Raw genomic sequence first — 25523 nt, 5'->3', positions numbered from 1 at the left:
AAATGCAATCTAGGAGATATTTTTCTTTAACAAACATTCAGAGATTCTATATGAAAATTAGATACTTTCAGTTTATATGAAGAATAAAATACACAAAAATAGAGAGAGTATAAAAAATAATCTTCAAGAAACATTTCGGAAATTTTTGCTTGAATTTCTATCTAAAGGATTACTCTATTTTTTCAGAAATTTTCTTGGGATTTTGTTGGAAATTCTCGAAAGAATTTTCTGTAAAGTTTCTCCAGGAGTTTATCCAATAGTTCCTTGAAGTATTCCTCTAGGCATTGCTTTGGATTTGTTCAGACCTTTCTCCAGGGATTTTATTTTTCATTTTTTTCCAAAAGATTTTTTCAACAATTAGTTCTGCAACAATTGGTGGGAGAATTCTTTGGAACTACTAATAAGCTGTATTCAAATATTTTTTCTAGAAATGTTTCAAAGTATATTTGTAGAGGGTTCTCCAGTTCTTGTAGGTTTCTCAAAGATTCCTTGAAAAATCTCTTTTTTTATTTCTTTATTGGTTCTCTAAAATATTCTTCCAAGAAATCCATTCATAAACTGCACGACTTTTTTTTTCGATGAATCCTTCAGAAGTACCTCCAGCAGTTCTTCCAAGGAATCCTACAGAAAATCCTAAAGGGAATCTTTAGAAACTCAATGAAAACATCCACAAGTACCTTTGTCTGCAATGTCTGCATTTTTTTAAGAGATTTCTTTAGAAATTCTTCCACGGAATTTCCTGGAATCACTGCAGAAATTTCTCAAGGATTCTTGCATTTTTTTCCTAAAATAACATGAAGGAGTTTCTGCAGCAATCACTGAATGAATTTCTCAAAAAATCTTGGAGATCCCTGGGAAGACTTTCCGAACAAATTCTTTTAGGATTTGTGAATAATTTACTTGAAGAATTTCAGAATTTTTATTTTTTCAGGTATACTCCATGAAGGAACTACTAAATTATGAAATCTTGATGAAATCTCTGGAGATAAATATATCTTCACATACCAATTTCTAAAGAAATCTAAGTAGAAAATTCTGAAAGAAATCTAACTCTTAAGTAAAGTAAAGTTAGTGGTTATTAAAAAGAAAAACGGGTAAAGTACTGTTCCTTTCAATTCCACTAAGAATTAGCTTCCCTTGACAGATACGTATTTCGATCTCAACTGTAAGGTCGTCTTCGGTATCTCGTACTTGACTCGACTTCAGTGCAAGTCCAGTCGAGTCAAGTGCGAGACACTGAAGGCGACCTTATAGTTGAGGTCGAAATACGTATCTGTCAAGGGAAGCAAATTCTTAGTGGAATTGAAAGGAACAGTACTTAACCCGAATTTCTTTTTTTACATCTTAGAAGTAGAACCTGGAGAAACATTTCGGAAATCCTTGGTGGAACGCATTACGAAACATTTGCAAAGATCACAGAAATAAATTCTTCAGGTATTTCTTGAAGAATTTTCGTAGAAATTCTTTGGAAATATTCCTGAATGAATTTCTCAAAGAATCCGTGGAGATATCAATGCAGTTATCCGTCTACAAAAAAATTTCGATGACTTCTTAAACAAATCTCCAGAAGAGTGTGTAAAGTTTTTCTTGCTGGAGTTTAAGAAGGACCCCATAAAAATCTATTCAAATGCATTCCTGGAGAAATTAATCAAGGAATATATTAAGAATGCCCTCTAGAAATTTCTCAAGGAATCCCTGCAAGAATTTCTTAAACAACCCTTCCCATTACCGGTGTTCCATACACTAGACGCCTCTTCGCCTTTTACCGAAATTAGAAAAAAAACCCTCTCATGCCGCCTTCTCTGTTCTTCAACAAGCTAAGTTGGCAAAATTGCTAGGGCGTGATATTCTCACCCAAAGGACCTTAGTTCAATTCGCGTTCGCAATTCTTTTCTTTTCATCTGCTAGGTAACGTTGAGAATGTTCAAATATTTTCATCACATATGAAATGCTCCTTTTGCTACATTCGATGCATCATATTTTTGCAGGTTGTATTCGTACTCTGTAGTTTCCAAAGCTCTATCGAGTTTTCATCTTCAACACAATTTTATAGTTGTTTGAAAATGTGTGCACTGGTTATTTCTTCTCAGGTTCGATTCGATATTATTATTTAAAAAAAAAAACTGTCATTATTTTCAATTTTCAACGAAAACATTATTCGTAAGTTTTCTCATTATTTTCATTCAACATATAAGAATGAAAAGCATAAAGAAAACCAGGTCTTTTTCTTGGCAAAGTTTCCAACTTTTATTTCATTTTTCATGTACTGAAGCTTAAATTTTCCTTACATCTTCATATTTCACTGGAAATTCGCGAGTCTTGCAAATTGTCAAGCAAGTTTATTCGATTTTTCCTTGTACTAACATAATCTTTGAAATCTTGCTAAAAACTTCATTTTGGGCGAAGGTTAAAAAGTTTTATATTATAAGATTAAACTTTCAACGTGATAACAATAAAAAACGCCCTTAACGTATGCTTATTACATATCTAGGACGTTTTATGTTTCGTAATATTTGTTTTGATTTTAAAATTCCAGAGAAAAAAAATCCTGTAATGAAATGATTGAAAATTAAGGTCAAATGTGAAAAATATAGATAATTTAATGAGTTTGTACTCTCAATAATTTTTATTACTTTATTCTCCATCTTGCATGAATGTATGAGGAAAAAAAATTTGTGGAGGAAAAATCTGTATCAAGATCATAAAATCTGTATTTTTTCTGTACTCTGTATCCTGTCTGTATCAACCTCTAAAAATCTGTATAATACAGAAAAATCTGTATATCTGGCATCTCTGGTAAGAAGCACAAATAAAAATCAGGATACTTATCGGATGATCTGGATACATTTTCGGTTTGTACATAACATTAATAGTGATTTGTTTTATTAGTTGTACACTACGTGATCATGAAGATATTTTATTATGAAGGAATTATTGTGAGATTTATTCTAAAAAAAAAACTACTCAATTTTCACAAAGTACGTAAAATACAAAAAAAAATATTTGTTTATTTCCGGGGATAATAATTTTTAATGGGTCTTTCATTCCGTATACAAAAATGAGTATTTTCGAAGAAAAATATTGTTTCGGAATTCTTCGAATGAGTGTAATCAGTTACGTACTTTTTAATTCCGCCCTAATTGACAGTGGTAGTCAAAATACGCGTAATCTGTCAAAGGATAAGAAATTAAGGTGGAATTAAAAGGTACGAAACTGATTACACCCATTCGACGAGGGTATTCTGCGAACGAGGGTTCGAAAAGTCGGTACAAGATTGTTTCGGAAATTCCTCAGAGAGTTTGCTCGACAATTTATTTGGAAATTGTTTAGGAATTTGTTATACAACTTAGATTACTTTTGGAAATCTCTCAGTAACTGCTTTAGAATTGGGAATTACTTCAACAGCTCCTTTGGATCTTCTTCGGAAATTTCTTTTAGAATTGCTCCGATAACATGTATGGAATTTCTTACAAAAAACCTTCCGGCATATCCTTTAAAAATTCTATCTGCAATTACATGGAAAATTCTTCAGCAATTCCTTTAGGAGTGGCTTGTTTTCAAATTTCATTGGCAAATCCTTCGATTTTTTTCCGGGGGTTTCTTTGTCGATCGTTTTAGTAGTTTTCAAGTGTATTTCTTTTTAATATTAGGTAATTCTTTTGAGAATTCTTTCGGTAATGTGTTCGCTGTTCGCCAATGAATCTGGGAATTCCCTCGAAAATTCCTTTCGAAATATCTTCAGAATTCCTTCTGCGTTTTTCGAAACATAATATTTTTTTTGAATTTCTTTACTGTTTGTCGTTCAATATTCCTTCGACAAGTTCGTTTAGGAATTACTCGGCATTCCCTTTGAAAACTCCTCCGGTAATTCTTAAAAAAATCATGATTCTATGATTCCAATGAAGGTGATAAAACAAACTCCACGAGATTTCTTCAGTTATAAATTAATGAATTTCTGCAACAGTTTCTTTCGGAATACCTTCGGCAATTCCGATAGAACATGCTTAGAAAATTGCTTTGAAAATTTCATCAGTTTTTTCTGTAATTCCTTTGGAAATTTCTCCGACAAATTTATTGGAGATTTTCTTTCTGGCATTTCTTGGGAAAAAACGTTGGCAATGCATTCAAACACGTCTTTAGAATTTGCGCGGAAATGTCTTAAAAAAGCTTTATTCTATTCTCTCTGAAATTCTTCAAGAAGTTTATTTGAAGATTTTTCCAACAATTCATTCGAAAATTTCTCTGGCATGGTCTTTGGAAAACAGTTCCTCATGCAATTCTGTAGGGATTTCTTCAAAAACTTCTTCTGCATATTATTTTAAAATTTCTTCGTGAATTTCTTTGCCAATACTGTATTTCTTTGCAAAAACTGTAATTTGAATTTCTTAGGATTACTTTTCGCCATTTTTGTGATAGGATATGGCCAATTTCTTTAAAATTTTTTAATTATTTCTTCAGGAATTATTAGGCAATTATTATAAGAATTTCTTTGAAAACTCCATTTGATCTTAGTGGGCAATCACCAAAGAAATAATTAAAACTATGGTTTTGGGAATTTATCAGGAATTTCTTCGAGTTTTATTTGAGATTTTTTCGAGAATTTCTTTGCAAATCGAATGGGGAGTTCCATTTTCAAATTTATTCTGATATTCTTTTGAAAATCGCAATTCCCTTGTAAATTCCTTTAGTCTAATTGAGATTTTTTTTTTGACTTTAAAAGGAATTTACTGAGAAATTTCCAAAGGAATATCCGAAGAAATGTCCGAAGAATTGACAAAGTATGCTGAAGTAATTGTGGAAAGAATTCCTAAAGTAATTGTAGGTATAAGGAATGTCCAAATCAATGGCCTCAGTTATTTACAGAGAAATATCTGGAAAACGTTTCTATGAAATTTTCGAAGAAGATTCAAAAGGTATTTTTTAAATAAATTGCCGAAGGAATTTCCAATGGAAATGCTGAACACCGAAACGATTCACAAAGGATCCGCCGAAGAAATTCTCGATGAAATAGCTAAAGGAATACCCAAAAAAGTTTCTGAATAAATTTCCTAAAGAAAAGCCGACAAAATTTATGAATAAATGGCTGAAGCAGTTTTCGGAAGATTAAAAAATATAAATAATTCATAAAAAATAATGGATGGAATCACAATAAAACTGCCAAAGAAATTTGCAAAGGAATTGCAAAGAGAACTGCCAAAGGAATTTCAGAGAAATCGTCGTTGAAATTCCAAAACTAATTTCCAATGAAACTGCTGATTGAATTCCAATCAACTACAACTTTGTGAGTATCTCTTCCAAAATTTTTGTGAGCATTTTTTTCGGAAATGCTTGTTTTTCAGTTTTTTTTGGAAAATTCATAGACAATTTCTTCGTTTTTTTGTAATTTGCTAGGCAAATTGCTTCGAAATTTCTTAGACCATTCTATACGAAACCGTTTTAGAAATAAATTTTGGTAATGGTTTTGGACATTTGCGCGACAAAGCCTTTAGAAATTTCTTTGGGAATTCTCTGGCATTGCCTTTGAAAAACTGCTTGAAAATTATTTTTAAATTCCTCGATCCATTCTTTTGGGAATTCCTTTCAAAACCTTCAGGATATTTTTTGAGAGACCCTTGGGTCTCCAGTTAGTCTAGTGGCTAAGGCTATGGATCGCCAATCCGGAGACGGTGGGTTCGATTCTCGTTCCGGTCGGAAATATTTTCTTGACACCCTGGGCATAGTGTATCATTGTGCTTGCCTCACAATCTACAAATTCATGCAATGGCTGGTAAAGAAAGCCCTTCAATTATTAACTGTGGAAGTGCTCAAAAAACACTAAGAGAGACAGGTCAAGTCCCAATGTGAACGTAGAGCTATAGAGAAGAAGAAGAAGAAGAAGAAGATCCTTCAGATTTTTTTTGGGAATTATTGCGGAAATTTTGGATTTGTCGAACCTTGGGAATTTTTTTCCGAAAATCGTTTGGCTTATGAGAATGGTATTACTTCAGCATTTTCTATGTAAATTTCTTCAGCAACTTCTATTGAAGTTCCCCCAGACCTTCCATTGAGAAATTGTCAGATAAATTTTCGGAAATTTCTTCAATTTTTGGCAATAACAGTTTCCACAAGAATTCCTTTGGAAATTGATTTGGCAATTTCATTTTCAGATTCCATACTTTTGAAATTTTAATTTTTTTTGAAAGAAATTTCTTCAAAAATTGCTTCAGCAATTCCTATAGGATTTTTATGACTGTGTCTGTGTGTTAATGGGGTCAATCCCATAAATAGATATATATTCACGAGTTTTCAGATATAGCGGAGTTTCAACTTCCTACTCTTAATAACCGTTGAAATATCGAGATTCCAAGTCGAAAAAGGTACCCGGGTACCCTGCCGACAACTTAAAAGTTTACCGACCACATAAGGGTTTAACAAAGTTCATTATAAAACTAGTAAAACAGAGCGGTGCTCATTTTGCCCCGGGTGGCTAGCTTGCCCCTTTCCAACGCTATTATAAGCGACATTATAAAAAGATTCCATAGCTCAAGTAAGATTTGAACTCAGGACCCTTGTACGTTAGACGAGCGCTTCGCTGACTAAATAAGGTACATAAAGAAGGAACGACACGGCCCGGTAGCTTAGTTGGTAAAGAACTTGTCTAGCATACACGGGTCGTGAGTTCAAATCTCACTTGAGATGAAGATTTTTTTTCTCATAATTTATTCATCTGTACATACTTTGCGTTATTTTGGAACACGCAGAAAGCCTGATTATTAGTTACCGTCAAACGGGGTTACTTGCAACAGCGGTGTAACTTGCAACACGATGGCATACACTAAATGTGAAGTATTTTCTAATAATAATGAAAACTAGTATGCCCTTCAATTTCGGTTATAGAGATTATGTATACCAAGGATCGATTTAGTGGAAAAAATAGTTTTGTTTCTTTGTTAATTGTTTAGCTACACTGTTAAAACGGTTTGCTCATTTTATGCCATAAAAACAAGTATGAAAATCGTGTTTCACCTCTCCCCTATGGTAAGTGCGATAAGCCTGATGACCTTGGTTGCAGTTAGGGTACCTAATAGTAAGCTTAGCTAAACGACAAAAGTTTAATAAACTTATCGACTAAGTAATGTAAAAAATCATTATCATATTCGTCAACCACTATGGGGTATTGCAACAGTTAAATTTGACAAAATCTTCTATTATTTATCTTCATTTCACGATATTTTTGTCAGAAATAACCGAAACGGGTCGTTTCTTGATTACGTAACGAGTTCATTTTCAAATGACATCTCAATTTATCATTTTTTGAACGTGATTTTCAAACATTGTTAGGAAATACCATATTATGGAGTTTTCTTCATGTTACATCTTGTTAAAAGTTTAAGTTAGTTTATGGGCGCTTCAAAACAATCACCAACATCAATTCTGAACCTAGATGAACTAAATTATTTCAGCAGAGCACCAAATTAATGACTTTGATATTTACAAAGTTCAATAGATGTGTTTCAATCAAGGTTATTTTAGCTGAAATTGTCAAACACCACTTCAAACTGGAAACTACTTAAAGATGACTCACTCTACCTTTTCAAGAAATGACAATTATCATTGTTGACATTTTGTTACGAGTACTATGTCATGAAATCTATATACATTTTATATTTGAGGGACGTGAGACCTGTTGTTAAACGATATACTCTCACTTGCAATAACTATCAGCCCTTTCATGAAAAATTATATGCAGGGTTGCAAAAAAATGAAAGCAAGTAACGAACGTGAGTTTTATTTTTGTCTTTTCACCACACCGCTTCTGACGTTGAAGCCTCTTTCCTTCACGGAGGCAGGTGAGAAGAGAATAAAAATTCTCTCGTCGCTCACGTCGTGGCGACGGCGAGATTCAATGGCAACATTTTCCCAGTCATTGGCACTCAAAAGAGAAAATTCACCACGCTTGCTTATGGGCCAGTCGCATTCATGCGGCCATTGTGGACATGAAGCATCCATCAGCGCAGAGCGTGTGTTGATGATGGTGGAGTCATAACGTCCACAAAGTAGTTGAGTTTTTCTGTGTTCACTTTCAAGTATCTCACAGCGGAGCTGAAAATGAATGCCCAATGCATTCAGTTCAGCGAAATTTCATTCAATTGAATGTGACTTTTTCAACCCTGATTATATGTAAATTGGTTAGTGTACATCTTAACAATGCATTTTTCATGAATTTCATCAAATATTTACAATACGACTAAGCACTAGAATGTTCGTGCTGTTTAATGATAGCTAACTTAACTTCATGTCCTGTGTTGCAAGTTACCCCACAGATGGGGAAACTTGCAACAAGCATGTATTTCGCACCTCCTGATTAGGTGACAACATATTTTGATAAATCAATTGCTGCATAGTATTCTACTCTGGGTAATTAGCGTACACGATGCTTTACAGGATGGTTCAAATGTTTAGATTTTCAATGATATTGCTTCAAAGTCGAAAAGTGTTGCAAGTTACCCCATTTGACGGTAATTGAAATTCATATTTATTTTAGTTTAGTTCAGTTTCTATGTTAGCAGTAATCTTCCACACTTAGGCACTCCATTTTTAAAGAAAAAATGGTTTTGTTTCAATGTTTATATACCTATTAGACAATTTTCTGTTCTATAGAATATAAAATTGAAATGGAAAGTTTTCACCCCCTCTTAAAATTGTTCTCCCAATAATGATCAAAGTCGATTAATGAAGCGTGCAAAACGCTGACAACGAACGTGAGTGTTCGATGTAAACAATTGCTTTCTCTCTACACTTGTAGGTCGGTCGCTTGGTACGAAGCAAGATCCGTACTAGCTACCCGCCCCAGCAGCAATTGGTGCACGAAAGTTTTGGGAACAGGTGGTTACGGTTAACTCGAGCTCCAGAATTGTTTACATTCCACACGCTGGCTGACTGTTTGGATGTTTGTGGGATAATTTATGGCACCAGTTCAAATGGGCCAGTAACACGAAACAAATGGGAACCAATTTGTCGTCGTGCATTGATTAATCAATTGAGATCGTTGTTTTGTGTTGTGGAGTTGAGCCGCATTGAAGCACTTGTTATTGAGTTTCATGCGTGGTTTCCCCGCTGCTATCTCAGGACAAAAGAGGCGCTTCTTTTACGAACTATTAAGGTTCGCATCATGCCGACTCGCGATTGCGAGATGTCACGGAAACTGCAGGAATCTCGTGCGCTGGATGGGATGAATGTCAGCACCACTCGTGTTGCCAATTAACTCAATTAACTCGTTGTCATAGATATACAACTGCCCGGAAGGGGAGCCCGCTCATATTAAGCGACCACCTAACAACTAATCAACCGGCTTAGCAGTGAGAAGTAGTGCCAATTTTCTTGTCTGACGTTTGTTGAGCCACTACAACGACGCAATGGTCTGACTACGGGATGTTAGAGACGGGAATCATTAGTGTCGTTTCGCATGAACGAGTCCAGTGAGGTTGTTGGAGCGGCAGCACCAGCGGCACAAATTCGATTAAACACTTAAAGTGGATGGGTTCGGTTGCTGTAAGATGATATTTCTGTGCTTGGTGAGAAGTGTGACTCAATTATCGTCCAATCGGTAAATGGAGAAATCAACAATATATGTTTTTCGTTTTGTTATATCTTAATTTTAAACTCGAATTTCGTCACGATTGTTGACTATAAAATATACAGAAAATATAACTTCCAAATGGTACCTTTATATCCATTGGTATACTCTACTAGAATTATACTAAGGTACACCGGGGCAAATTGAAACGGGTGGGGCAAGATGAAACACGAAGTTTTGAAATAGATTTCTATACAATTTGGGAATTTATTCTTCGCTAAAAGATTGTTTGAATCAAAAACTGTGTGTTATGGCGATCGAACTGTTTATCATCATTAGAAATTATCATGTTAACCCGCTGTTTCATCTTGCCCCACCCGTTTCAACTTGCCCCGGTGTACCTTATTGTAAAATCATTCTCAGCGATGTTTTGTAGTAGATACATCCTAATGATAATGAAAATAGGCGATGCAAAAATTCATAGTAAAATGGAACAAGCTCACCATTAACACTCCAAAAGTTTATGATAAGCAGTAGAATGGGTAGAAGTCGTAAAGAAAAAAAGAAAAGCCAAAATTTAAAAGTATTTCCATTTGATGGATACGAGTTTGGCAAACTAAAATGAATATGATGAAAACTTTTGAAATAATTTCAAGAATCATAAGGTTGCATGAATTTCTTACCCATATCGTCTAGGTGTCTCGTAACTCATTGTGTGTCATTTTATTCAGCCTTCGAAGCAACTATAGGCACCACCACCGTTCCTGGGAAAAAGCGAATGCAAGCAATACCTAATAAAAAAAAATTGCACAGTAATTCCAGCTCAATTTTCATGCTAATGTTGACCACGATCACGCGTTCCAACCTTGCCATCGTATCGTCGTTCCAGTCGTCGTTTGCCTACATTTGCACTTCATGCATGCACAACGGAGTCGTCTGTATTTTTCTCCTCCAACCAGAGGAGAGGCATTCCCAAGCCCAACGCAAAAGCATGTTGAACATCTGTCATTCTTATTCATACCTTGCTACGTTGAGGACCTGCTGCGGCTAGCAGCATCAAAGGCAGCTTGAAGCATGCAATTCATCTCCGGCGCTGCAGCGCGCTGGCTGGCTGTTGGGATGGATGAAACTGCCATTCCGTCGATGATCGTGTGGTGTTAATACATATATGCAATCGTTGCACACCAGAATAATACGATATGGAGCATTTGCTGAAGATGTGTATTTACGGTTGGTTGATGTGTGGATAAAAGCCAATGCGATATACCAATACTGTCACTTATCGAATCGTGTATCGGCTCGTAGTTGAGTGTTAGACTGGTACACAATTGAATAGCAGATTAGGTATTCATTCCTCCTGGAATTCTCAACGGAGAAATTTCCTCAAGAAGTCCCCGAAGAGATTCCTTCAGGAATTCATTGAGGACTTCTTTCTTGGATTCATAAAGGAATTCCTCTTGGTATTTCCGAAGAAATTCGCAAAAGAATTTCTCTTGTAATTTCCAAAACAGTCCTTCTTGCAATTCCCAATGGAATTCCTCCTGGAATTCAAAAAGGAATTACTCTTGGAATTCCTAAAGGAATTCCTTCTGAAATTCCTTCCCGGATTCCCAACATAATTCCTCCTGGAATTTCCAACGGAATTCCTCTTGGATTATTGTGGAATTCCCAAAGGAATTCCTTGTGGAATTCCCAACGGAATTTCTTGTGGAATTCCCAACGGAATTTCTTGTGGAATTCCCAACGGAATTCCTTGTGGAATTCCCAACGGAATTCCTTGTGGAATTCCCAACGGAATTCCTTGTGGAATTCCCAACGGAATTCCTTGTGGAATTCCCAACGGAATTCCTTGTGGAATTCCCAACGGAATTCCTTGTGGAATTCCCAACGGAATTCCTTGTGGAATTCCCAACGGAAATCCTTGTGGAATTCCCAACGGAAATCCTTGTGGAATTCCCAACGGAAATCCTTGTGGAATTCCCAACGGAAATCCTTGTGGAATTCCCAACGGAATTCCTTGTGGAATTCCCAACGGAATTCCTTCTGGAATTCCCAACGAAATGCCTTCTGGAATTCCCAACGGAATGCCTTCTGGAATTCCCAACGGAATTCCTTCTGGAATTTCCAACGGAATTCCTTCTGGAATTTCCAACGGAATTCCTTCTGGAATTCCTTCTGGAATTTCCAACGGAATTCCTTCTGGAATTCCCAACGGAATTCCTTCTGGAATTCCCAACGGAATTCCTTCTGGAATTCCCAACGGAATTCCTTCTGGAATTCCCAACGGAATTCCTTCTGGAATTCCCAACGGAATTCCTTCTGGAATTCCCAACGGAATTCCTTCTGGAATTCCCAACGGAATTCCTTCTGGAATTCCCAACGGAATTCCTTCTGGAATCCCCAACGGAATTCCTCCTGGAATTCCCAACGGAATTCCATTTGGAATTCCTAACGGAATTCTTTTTGGAATTCCCAACGGAATTCCTTCTGGAATTCCCAACGGAATTCCTTCTGGAATTCCCAACGGAATTCCTCCTGGAATTCCCAACGGAATTCCTCCTGGAATTCCCAACGGAATTCCTCCTGGAATTCCCAACGGAATTCCTCCTGGAATTCCCAACGGAATTCCTCCTGGAATTCCCAACGGAATTCCTCCTGGAATTCCCAACGGAATTCCTCCTGGAATTCCCAACGGAATTCCTCCTGGAATTCCCAACGGAATTCCTCCTGGAATTCCCAACGGAATTCCTCCTGGAATTCCCAACGGAATTCCTCCTGGAATTCCCAACGGAATTCCTCCTGGAATTCCCAACGGAATTCCTCCTGGAATTCCCAACGGAATTCCTCCTGGAATTCCCAACGGAATTCCTCCTGGAATTCCCAACGGAATTCCTCCTGGAATTCCCAACGGAATTCCTCCTGGAATTCCCAACGGAATTCCTCCTGGAATTCCCAACGGAATTCAGCACTTGTCCGTCCAGTTGTGCATTCAACTGCCTTGGGCTCGGTTGATTCATGCCTCAACGATTTCCTCTTGCCAAACGAAACGGCCACATATTGGTTATTGGTGGTCCGATTTGTAACTTCAAAGCTGGTGGATCCCATGGGGAAACAGGTTTGGTGTCCATCCACCCATGCGTGTGCAAGTTCAATCACTTGGAAGCATCATTCGACCCATCCCGGTATGCTTAGGTACGTACATCCTTTTCTGGATGCTCAAGAGTGTGCTCAACCGCAAAATCGCACAATGTCCGCCGGAGAACTTTAAATTCATGGTAAATCTTACGGCGGGAAAGTATGTCATCAACAAGTGAATTACGACACACGGTACAACAGCGATGGTCCTGACCAACACCTCCACCATAGGCTTCTCGCTTAAGTCTCAAGAAGCTTCTTGATGACAGGTCGCAAACAAAACGTGTGAGCGACCTCGCCCTCTTCCACTTGTTCGCACTGACGAAGCTGCTTCTCCACCAGATAGCAGCAAGAGAAGAGGAATATTTTAATATTTATCTTCAACAACGTCGTCATTCAGCGTAGGTAGGTACCTACCTACAAAGTCGATGGACTTGCACGAAGCTTACACCCAACGAACAAAAGCAAGTAAACGAAAAAAAAAAGAAAAATTGCTAAGAATTCCATTCTGAGGCCAGTCTCGGACATAAAACTGGTTGGCAACAGTCACTCACATTGAGCAATGGAAGCAAAGCCCACATTCCAGAGTCCTGCTTGATTGCAATTTTAGCTTGCCGTTGCCGAATCGAATGATCGTGCGTCTGACAGACCTGTTCATACTAAAAACATATATTTCGGGACTTCGTTTCCATTTGAATTCTTTTACAGCAATTTCAGGTTAAATTACACAAAATTGGACTGATAATTAGCCATAACTACTTAATTTTTGTCGGAGATAATAAAATTCTACTCAAGTCTTGCAATTTAAATTTTAAAGTTTTTTCTTTCTTAGGGAAATGCTGGAAGAATTCTTTTGAGAATTCTCTGAGGAAATTCTGAAAGAATTCTAGAAGAATTCCACTGCGATCCCTAGTGAAATTCCATTGGAAAACATTGACGGAATTCCTTTGACAAGCCATGAAGAAATTTTTTTTGGGAATCCCTGATAAAAATCCTTATCGTATCTCTGGAGAAATTCCTTTGGGAATCTCTGGTGAAATTCCTTTGGAAATCTCTGGCGAAGTTCCTTTGGGAACTCCTGGGGAAATTTCATTAGGAATCCCTGAAGGAATGCCACTAGGAATTCTTGAAGGAATTCCATTAAAAATCTCTGAAGCAATCCCCTTCAAAATACCTCGTGGAAATCCCTGAAGAAATTTCTGGAAGATTTTTTTTGAAAATTATTGAAAAAATCCTTTGGGAGTCTTTGGAGGAATTCCTTTATGCATTCCCAACGGAATTCCTCCTGGAATTCCCAACGGAATTCCTCCTGGAATTCCCAACGGAATTCCTCCTGGAATTCCCAACGGAATTCCTCCTGGAATTCCCAACGGAATTCCTCCTGGAATTCCCAACGGAATTCCTCCTGGAATTCCCAACGGAATTCCTCCTGGAATTCCCAACGGAATTCCTCCTGGAATTCCCAACGGAATTCCTCCTGGAATTCCCAACGGAATTCCTCCTGGAATTCCCAACGGAATTCCTCCTGGAATTCCCAACGGAATTCCTCCTGGAATTCCCAACGGAATTCCTCCTGGAATTCCCAACGGAATTCCTCCTGGAATTCCCAACGGAATTCCTCCTGGAATTCCCAACGGAATTCCTCCTGGAATTCCCAACGGAATTCCTCCTGGAATTCCCAACGGAATTCCTCCTGGAATTCCCAACGGAATTCCTCCTGGAATTCCCAACGGAATTCCTCCTGGAATTCCCAACGGAATTCCCAACGGAATTCCTCCTGGAATTCCCAACGGAATTCCTCCTGGAATTCACAACAGAATTTCTCCAGGAATTCACAACGGAATTCCTACATGAATTCCCAACGGAATTCCTACATGAATTCCCAACGGAATTCCTACATGAATTCCCAACGGAATTTCTACATAAATTCCCAACGGAATTCTTTCAGGAATTCTTCCAGGAATTCTCAACGGAATTCCTTCAGGAATTCCCCACGGAATTCCTCCAGGAATTCTCCACGGAATTCCCAACGGAATTACTCCTGGAATTCCTCCTGGAATCTCAACGGAATTCCACTTGGAATTCACGACGGAATTCCTCTTGGAATCTCAACGGAATTCCTCTTGAAATCTCAACGGAATTCCTCTTGAAATCTCAACGGAATTCCTCCTGGAAATCTCAACGGAATTCCACCTGGAATTCCCAACGGAATTCCCAAGGGAATTCCATCTAGAATTCGCAAAGTTGTTTATTTTGGAATTCCTAATTAAATTTCTTAAGGAATTTCCAAAGGAATTCCCAAAAAAGTTCTGTCTGGAATTCCCAAAGGATTCCTTCTGAAATCACAAAAGAATTCCTCTAGTAATTTCCAATGGATTTCCCAAAGAAATTTCTCCTAGAATTTTCAACGGAATTCATCCTGGAATTCCCAACAGAATTCCTCTGGGATTTCTCCTGGAATTTCCAACGGAATTTCTTCTGGAATTCCGAACGGAATTTCTCCTGGAATCCCCAACGAAATTCCATCTGGAACTCCCAACAGAATTCCACCAGGAACTCCAAATAGGACTCCTCCTGGAATTCCCAACGGAATTTCTCCTGGAATACCCAAAGGATTTTTTCCTGGTATACCCAAAGGAATGCCTCCTGGAATTCCCAACGGAATTTTTCCTGGAATTCTCAACGGAATTCCCAACGGAATTCCTCCTGGAATTACCAACGGAATTCCTCCTGAAATTCTGAACGGAATTCCTCCTGGAATTCCCAACGGAATTCCTCCTGGAATTCCCAACAGAAATCCTCCTGGAATTCCCAACAGAAATCCTCCTGGAATTACCAACGGAATTCCTCCTGAAATTCTCCATGGAATTCCTCCTGGAATTCCCAACGGATTTTTTCCTGGAAGTCCTAACGGAATTCCTCCAGGAATTCCTTCTGGATTTTCCAATGGAATTCATCCTGAAATTCCCAACGGAATAGTTCCTGGAATTCCCAACGAAATTCCTTATGGAACTCTTCTTGGAATTCCCAACGGAATTGCTCCTGGATTTCCCAATGAAATTCATCCTGGAATTCCCAACGGAATAGTTCCTGGAATTCCCAACGGAATTTCTTATGAAATCCGCAATTGAATTCCTAATGGAATTAACGAAATTCCTCCTGGAATTCCCAAAGGAATTCCTCCTTTAGATCTCAAAGGAATTCCTCCTGGGATTCTTAAAGGGATTCTTGCTGGAATTCCCAATGCAATTCTTCCTGCAATTCCAATTCCTCCCGAAATCATAAAATAATTCCTCCTGGAATTCCCAATGGAATGCTACCTAGAATTCACGAAGGATTTTTTCTTGGAACTGCGAAAGGAATTTCTCCTGGAATTCTTATATGTATTATCTCTAGAACTCCCAACGAAATTCATTCTTTCCTGAATCACAAAAGAATTCCTGGAACTTCTACAGCAATTTCTTCCTTGCGAAATTTTTCGTAAATCCTGAACGATTTTCTTCTCGAATGTCCAAAAAATTCCTCCTGGAATCACAGAAGAATTCCTCCTGGAATGCTGAAAGGGATTCTTGCTGGAATCCCCAATGCAGTTCTTCCTGGAATTCCTTCTGGAATTCCCAATGGAATTCCTCCTCGAATACCCAAAGAATTCCTTTTTGAATTCCCAAAGAATTCCTCCTTGAACCACAAAAGAATTCCTCCCGGAATTTCCACTGGAACTGTCAGGAATTTCAACAGAAATTCCTAAACGAATTCCTACAGAGATTCCTAAATATTCCAACTAGGGATTCACAACGAAATTCCTGCAGAGATGCATAAAGGAATTCCTCCAAAGACTCCCAAAGGATTTTTTCAATAATTTTCAAAAAAAATCTTCCAGAAATTTCTTCAGGGATTTCCACGAGGTATTTTGAAGGGGATTGCTTCAGAGATTTTTAATGGAATTCCTTCAAGAATTCCTAGTGGCATTCCTTCAGGGATTCCTAATGAAATTTCCCCAGGAGTTCCCAAAGGAACTTCGCCAGAGATTTCCAAAGGAATTTCACCAGAGATTCCCAAAGGAATTTCTCCAGAGATACGATAAGGATTTTTATCAGGGATTCCCAAAAAAAATTTCTTCATGGCTTGTCAAAGGAATTCCGTCAATGTTTTCCAATGGAATTTCACTAGGGATCGCAGTGGAATTCTTCTAGAATTCTTTCAGAATTTCCTCAGAGAATTCTCAAAAGAATTCTTCCAGCATTTCCCTAAGAAAGAAAAAACTTTAAATTGCAAGACTTGAGTAGAATTTTATTATCTCCGACAAAAATTAAGTAGTTATGGCTAATTATCAGTCCAATTTTGTGTAATTTAACCTGAAATTGCTGTAAAAGAATTCAAATGGAAACGAAGTCCCGAAATATATGTTTTTAGTATGAACAGGTCTGTCAGACGCACGATCATTCGATTCGGCAACGGCAAGCTAAAATTGCAATCAAGCAGGACTCTGGAATGTGGGCTTTGCTTCCATTGCTCAATGTGAGTGACTGTTGCCAACCAGTTTTATGTCCGAGACTGGCCTCAGAATGGAATTCTTAGCAATTTTTCTTTTTTTTTTCGTTTACTTGCTTTTGTTCGTTGGGTGTAAGCTTCGTGCAAGTCCATCGACTTTGTAGGTAGGTACCTACCTACGCTGAATGACGACGTTGTTGAAGATAAATATTAAAATATTCCTCTTCTCTTGCTGCTATCTGGTGGAGAAGCAGCTTCGTCAGTGCGAACAAGTGGAAGAGGGCGAGGTCGCTCACACGTTTTGTTTGCGACCTGTCATCAAGAAGCTTCTTGAGACTTAAGCGAGAAGCCTATGGTGGAGGTGTTGGTCAGGACCATCGCTGTTGTACCGTGTGTCGTAATTCACTTGTTGATGACATACTTTCCCGCCGTAAGATTTACCATGAATTTAAAGTTCTCCGGCGGACATTGTGCGATTTTGCGGTTGAGCACACTCTTGAGCATCCAGAAAAGGATGTACGTACCTAAGCATACCGGGATGGGTCGAATGATGCTTCCAAGTGATTGAACTTGCACACGCATGGGTGGATGGACACCAAACCTGTTTCCCCATGGGATCCACCAGCTTTGAAGTTACAAATCGGACCACCAATAACCAATATGTGGCCGTTTCGTTTGGCAAGAGGAAATCGTTGAGGCATGAATCAACCGAGCCCAAGGCAGTTGAATGCACAACTGGACGGACAAGTGCTGCGTTGATCCATCGAAGCCCAGCGCATAAAACATGATGATTGTATGAATCACTTCGGCGGCGGTGAATCGGAACACGTGCAAATCTGTGATAATGTGCGTCTTTTTGTGGTTATTGGCCTACACATTGAGGTTAAAGTGCTAATCATCAGGCTGGCTGCAGAACGATGCAAATTAAAATTACTTGCGGATTTGGTTTGCGGGAGGCACCCAGCTGTGAAAATACGTCGAATTGTGCGAAACATTACAGTACGTGACCGCAATCAGTGTCACTTAGCAAGTGGCTGATTGACGAGGGTTTGTGCAAGCATTAATTCGACCATTTCAGAATTTATCCTTTTTTTCAGGATCCTTTTGTTCTTTTTGGTGTTAACATCCTCTTTCAGACAGACCATGTTTATCACGAGCACTTTTTCTCCTGGATTATTGATTTGTCAACCACCTTTGCCATTTCAGCATTAACCCTCGAGCAGTCGCGTCTTTGACTACCTGCAGCGGCGCCGCGCTCACGCTGTGAACCACATGCGCGCATTTTTTATGGTGCGAGTACTCAGTACACGACGCAACCGCTCCCGGGTTAATATTTCGTGTGTTAGAAAAAATGATCGCAATGTGTGCTAATTAAGCGCTATTGCAGTGCTATCAGGATTTTTGAAAATCAGAAATTTGCTGTGGTAGAAGCTGTTTAAATATCACCATGTCAAATCAAACTATATCAACCATTTTTTCAGGGATTTTTTGGTAATACCATTAAAAATTTCTCAATCAGTATTGTTTTGAGAAATTTTCTGGGAATTCCTTTGAAAAGTTCTTAGTTCGGCAATGCTTTTATAAATTACCTCTGTAATTCCTATGAGAATTCTTAAGACAATTTTTTCAATAATGTTCAGCTTTTTTAGGAGTTTCTTCGGTAATTTCTATTTAACTATCTTTGCAAATTACTCGTCAGCATCTCACAAATTCTTAAAAAAAAAATCTTTGAATTCCTTCGAAATTTTTTAGGCGATTCTTTTGGAAATTTCTTCGGCCACTACTCTGAGAACTTCGGTTATGCCTTGGGAAATTCCTTAAGAAATTGATCTGGCAATGCCCTCCAAAATTCAATTTGAATTTCTTCACAAATTCCCCTGGAAAAGCTCAGAAATTTCTTTGGTAAAATCCTTCGGTAATTGATTTGCTTGCTCGGCAACTGCTAAAAATAACTCTTTCGGCAATTTTGTCGGAAATTTCTCAAAAAAATATATATGTTTTGGAATTTCTTGCTCAGAAAGAATAGTATAATTGCTGAGAAAATGCCCGCGGAAATTTCTTTAGCAACTCGTTTGGGATCTTTTTCGGCAATTCCCTTAAGAGTTGATTCGGTAACTCTTTCTGTAATTTTGTTTCTCGAGATTTCTTCGGTAATTCCCTCAGATTTTTTTTTCAAAAACTTTTTTGGAAACTTCTTTTTCTCTTTTTTTTTTAAATTGAGTTGACACTTGAATTTTCTTTTGATTTTTTTTTTGCAATTTATTTGAAAGCTTCTTCGGAAATTCGTTTGTAAATTCATTTAAGAATTATTACGGCCACTCCTTTTATTAATTTTTTATTTTGATTATTTCTTTTGATATTCCTTCGGCATTATTTTTGAAATCGATCATTCGTTCTGTAATTCAAATGCAAATTCCGATTGGAAATTCATTAATTTACAAGCAAATTGAGAACGAAATCCATAAGGAATCGCCTGAGAGATTTTCAAATGAATGGACTAGTTTGAGCAGACTGGCCAAAAATGCTTCATTTGAAATTTTTGAATTAAATTTGAAAACATTTTCCCAAAAAGATAATTAGAGAATTTTCAAATAAATTGCCGAGGAAGTCTTCATAAGAACTGCAAAACCAGTCTCAAAGGAATGTTCGATTAGAATACAGAGACATTACAGACGCAGCTTTAATAAAATTGCCGAGGAAATTACCAAATGCATTACAAAAGGAATTAGTTGTAACAGAAGTATACAATGAAATTACCAAAAAATTGCCATAGGTATCAGAAGGCCGGCTACAAAGTGTACATAAAAAGGAAGCAATCATCAAATTTTAATTTTGTACTTGAATAAATAAACACTTGTTTAACTTTGTATGTTTTGTGCTGTTATTTTTCATTTTGGGTGTCACAACGAAACTGAAGATCAGATTGTAGAGAAATTGTAAAAGAATTTCAAAAAATAGGCTTGTGAAATGAATTCGGTAAGATATTGTCGAAGTAATTCTCAATAGAAATTTAAAAACATTGCTGAAGAAATTTTGAAATGCATTATCGAAAAAAATCCCAAAATTGGCGAAAAAAATTAAGAAAATGACAGAGGATTTTACAATGATCAAATAAATTGCCCAACCTATTTCCAAGCATATTGTTGAAGAAATTCTTTAAGGAAGTACCAAACGATTGTTCGACGAAATTGCCAAAGGAATTTCTAGGAAAATCCCGGGAGATTTCCCAGATAAATTGCCGTTTCCAAAACAAACAAAAAAACTGAATGATTTCTCAAAAAAATTGTTGAAAAAATTCCTAAAAACAGGTGAAAACTTTCTTGGAATTACATTTTAGGATTGATCACCGTATGACTTTTCCATAATAAACTTTTATTGGCTTTCTTCGGTCGAACTATAAGCAAGAAATGGGAAAAGAAAGTGCAACCAAAAAAACAGTTGACAATATCGCAAGTAAACGACGAGAGAAATTGAATAGAAATTGAAATTGATAGAGGTCCATTACTGAACAACACAATCACATCGACAAGCTTCTGCACAAATACCTTGATTTAGAGCACCTAAGGCTATCCCCACCAGTGCGTAGTATATCGGTGAGTAGCAGAGGTGTGCCACCCGTTTTTAATTTTGTTACCCACCCGTTTGCGCACCGTGCGTTCACATCATCGTTGGTAAATTACCACCTTTTCACCCCACCGCTGGTTGTCAGTAGTAGTAGTATATCGTATACAAAATAAAGAGAAGCAAATAAATGACAACATCATTTTTGTTTCTCATATTATCGTATTCGATTGTAGGAAAGTTCTAGTATGTTGATAATGAATTCCTCCAGTTTTTCGTTTGAATTTTTGAATCCCAGGAGAAATTCTTAGGGTAATCCCTGAAGAAATCCCTTGAGAAATTTTTGATGAAATTCCTGAACGGACCCTTGCAGGAATCCCTGTAGAAACGCAAGGAGGAATCCATGATAAAAACCCTTGAAGGAATTAATTCCTAGAGAAATGCCTGAGGGAAATCCAGGATGAATGTCTAAGGGAGGAATCTTTAAGGGAATTCCTGTAGGAATCCTTGAAAGAATTCCTGGAGGAATCACTGAAGTAATTGCTGGAGGAATCTATGAGGGAATTCTTGGTGGATTATATTTATATTTAGTTTCATTCCAAAGCGCTAACATTTTTGAAAATTTGCCTGGCAGTATGTTATTACTATTATTGGTCATATCAACGTTGTTTTTTTGTTATGAGTTTACTGCGAATATATTGTTGGCTTAAAAAATAAAGGCTCTTCACCAATTTAGCAATAAAATTTGCATACCGCCAAACAAGTAGGTATCCGTAACTGTTTTGAGAAGTTTAACATTGCCATAAAAACTTCGCACATTTATGGCGATATGGAAGTCCGCATTAATCTATCCCGTTTGCAGATGTCGCATTGCAGAATTTGGCGTTCCGAAGGTTACTTTTCCTAATGATTTGTCCGTCAAATAAGTTTATAACGGTGGTGCCTTGTGGGTGGAGTCTCCGTCATTTATGATCTCTTATCCTATCGCACATCCAACATCCCGCGCTGTTTACTTTCGCACCGAATTTTTCTGTGAACATTACCTATCTGAACCGAATCAAGCTCCAGAGCATTTTTGTCAGGTAACCGGCTGCCCGAGTCTGCTGTGAAGAGCGTTGATCTGGTATTCGCTTCAAGTACAACAACGGCTCGTTTTGATAATTTAGTATCAAAACAAACTTGGTTATCTCTAATGGTCTGTGTACCTTTCGGGGAGGAACTTAATCTCGGCATGGGCATTGGGTACCCACCGACTTTTATTGTTCTCGTCCAAAAGTGCGGATGATTTTTATTCCAGCTGGCATCTCTTACCCGGTTCGAGATAAGCGCGAGCTGAGATGTATCTTTCCATCATAGGTAGTGGCAACGATGATGGAGATGATGATGGGCGTTGAGGCGTGCTTCAGCCATTAAAAGTGTCGTGGCTCGTTTCGGTGGGTTGGAAGGCTATTTATCGCAACGCCGTGCCGGTGTGTCCTATGATATGGAACTAACAAGGTAACAAAACGAGTTAATCTCTGGGGCAGTAGATGAAAGTACGAGGGGGTGGAATGGAAAGAGATAACTTCGGAGGTGAACCACTGCACTGTTTCGGTCATGTACACGATTCCACGTGATCAGGTGTGCTACGAAATTGAAGGAAAGGGCACATTACAAGCGTTTATCATACCATGCAAGATGCGGATAACGTGATGCATTGGTTGGCAAAATATGGAAAGCTACTTGTGCCAGCTTAGTAATGAATTCTAATCCGATTTGCTCAGATTTCTTAACATAATAGTAAAGGTAGGATTCCGGGAGATTTTTTCCAGGATTTTGCATAACCATCCTTCGTAACTGCTAATGGATTTCCATCTCCTTTCAAATGAAATCGATGATACAGGGAATGGCACCCATTTCAAGCAACGTGCTCCTATTTTCATCCAATCGAAAACAAAGTTAATAAACGCTATTTGTTTTGTTTTTTGTTTGTATTTTTTGTTAGCAATGGTCATGCATGATAACCCTACGTTCAGGAAATGCAAAAATGGAAATTGAAGCTCAATTTTCCCATATAATAGCTATTGAAAAGGCGATGGTTTGGCCAAAGAGTCTCAGATTTCCAAGATTTTTTTCCCACTCAAGAATCATACATGTAACATGACATGAACACTTACACAAATCGAAGATAGAGTTGCTAAGATATTAGTATAACCATTACCGTTGCAGATTTCGCTACTCTCTACAATAACATAGATCTACTCATCCCCATACACCTGGCCAAGGAATTGAAATAAACATTCGACAAGGAATGTTCTGCTACTAGCTATGCACATGCTAGCTACGCAATAAACAGATTTTGAGCAATATTATGCTGGAGTCCCTATCAGCACAAACTACTGGATGTTTCAGAAAATTATGCTGAAATTCTGCAATTTGTATTGCTGAATGCATTCTGCATGATAAAAACCAGTAAAATATAGTGGTTATCTTCCAAAATTGTTTAGGGTGTAGCCACGTATATGTTCACTGTTTACTTTTTTCGCCGAACAACAAACTCCCGACAAGGAACCCGAGCAGAAGAAAATAACAAGTGAATAACATATCAAGGTATTTATCTTAAATACTACCATACCTTGATATGCCCTTCGTTAGGTGGACATAAGAGGCAAAATAACTAAAATGAATACCAAAATTTTGTATAAATAACACCTAGAAAATAACAAGTCTTGTTATTTCAATAATGGATGCATACCTAAAATTTCAAGTACTGTATTTGTTATTCCAAAGTTATTGAATAACAAACTAATAACATTTCTTATTATCAAATGTTTAATTTGTTCGATGACTTCATGATGAAATAGCAAATCTTGTTCTTCGGTTATTTTCACTGTTGAACCAACAAATACTACATCAATACCAAATTCTGCTCAAATACCTCCAACTGTTATTGTGGTATTCTCATAACATTTCATAGAATCACGCATCAATAACAATTTTTGGTATTAGAGCACATGTTGCTCTTCGCTTGGTATTTGTAAGGTATGCCCTTCTGCTCGGGAATCTACCCAATCTAGCCATGCAAATAGTCACTTTTTACTTTGTGTGCGCCGAACAACTCGAGTAGTGTGCGGTAGTTCGGCAGCAGCAAAGTTTCGCGCGCTGGCTTTGCTAGATTTTTGCGATTTTTTTTTCTTCTCTGCGGGGCTCCGACGACGGGACGGAGTGTGCGGTGGACGCGTCGTGGGTCGAGTCAGTTCCGAATTTTTCGCTTCCCATCGCGCTGCAGTGTGAACAAGAAAGAATAAAATCGACGCGGTTGAATTTAGTGTGCGGTGGACGCGTCGTGGGTCGAGTCGGTTCCGGATTTTCACTTCTCATCGCGCTGCAGTGTGAACGAGAAATAATAAAATCGACGCGGTTGACGCGTCGTGGATCGAGTCGGTTCCGAATTTTTCGCTTCCCGTCGGCGCTAGTTCTCAATACACTTTTAGTTGATAATAAATATTTTCTTTCATTTTTTTGCATTTACACAAAAGATTAGTTCGGGCTCGCCGGTCGAGGAAAAAATCCGGGCGCCGACAAGTGAGTCGCGTTCAGTGTATTTCTGTGTGGAATAGACTAAAGGTTTCTGCTCCCTAGTGGAGTGGAGACGCGCGATAGAATTTTATTTTTGGCTAGTTTTTGCGTCGAAAAGTGGTCGGTTGTTAACGGCGGTTTGTGTATACTGATCCATTGTCAAATCATATCACCAACCATAGGTGACTCCCGGACTGACAATGTACCTTACCCTACTAACAAAAATTCCTTCCTGAGACAAACGTGGAGATGCAGCGATTCGCGGTCTTTTTAACAACGTTTGTCTTACTAACATCCCCTCCTTTCCTCGATGACCGTAAGGACGTGGCCGGCGCCGTTATTGACCTTATTAAAGCTGAGAGCTCTCGAACTGTGTACATTGAGAATAGTAAGCTAGTCACAAGCCCTATTCATTGGTTCCCTGTGCAATTTCGATTGCTCTGGTCAATCACGGAGTAGCAACTACGAATTGTGCTGTCATCTATGCTCATGCTCATGCTCATGTGTGCGCCGAACAACTCCAGGTAAAAAAATCTTCTGTATCAATCCACGGGCTCTACCCCATTTGGCATAACGCCGTTTGGCATAACGCCATCTGGCGTTCTATCTTTTGGCTTAGTACGACAAAAATAATAATATTTGGTCACAGGGTACTTTGACAAACATCTTTGACAAAAATATTTGGCCAAATTTAACGAAGAAAATAGTTTGCATCATAGCAAACAGTCTTATCCATCACAATAGATTAGAGAAATGGTCGCAGTGATAAGTTACCCTATAAAAATAGACAGTCTAATGGCACCTTAAGAATAACTGCTAACTTTTTGCAACAACAACAACAAATGACGGGTTTTCTAGTTTTTTAATTTCTCAAGTTTCGTACCACCCACCCAATATATTACGAACGAAAAGAGTGCAGTGTTTTATGGAACAATAAACAGACAAACTGCCGTGTGCAAAGTGGAACCTATAATGCATTGATGATTTTATTAACAAAATACGCCCAATAAAAATATTCCAAGTATTTACCAATAAGCTTGGTCATCCTACCAATACAGGTTTGATTTTAACCTTAACTCTCTTTAAAATGAACATATACAGGGGATAGTCAAAATCTGAGACGAGACTCGCGAAGACGGTCTTCTTTTTCTCCAGTTTGATGTTTTTTTCTTCCTCCTAGCTGTGTTGACATTATGTTTTGGGCTGGTGGTTCAAACACGTA

The 25523-nt window shown here is 38.0% G+C and overlaps 2 protein-coding genes across 4 annotated transcripts in view; both read left to right on the top strand.

Moving 5' to 3' along the window:
- The window catches only part of LOC109401369 (protein numb), a 165819-nt gene that overhangs the window by 49720 nt on the left and 90576 nt on the right, over positions 1-25523 (top strand). The gene's annotated exons all lie outside the window — the stretch shown is intronic.
- Positions 16562-25523, top strand: part of LOC134287941 (uncharacterized) — a 34656-nt gene continuing 25694 nt past the window's right edge. For both annotated transcript variants that reach the window (XM_062851239.1, XM_062851238.1), the window contains exon 1: positions 16562-25408. The gene's annotated coding sequence lies outside the window, so the exon portion shown is untranslated. The remainder of the gene's footprint in view (positions 25409-25523) is intronic.

Source organism: Aedes albopictus, chromosome 2 (assembly GCF_035046485.1).
Source record: "Aedes albopictus strain Foshan chromosome 2, AalbF5, whole genome shotgun sequence".
NCBI classification, from domain to species: domain Eukaryota; kingdom Metazoa; phylum Arthropoda; class Insecta; order Diptera; family Culicidae; genus Aedes; species Aedes albopictus.
This window is presented reverse-complemented; position numbering and strand designations above follow the sequence as displayed.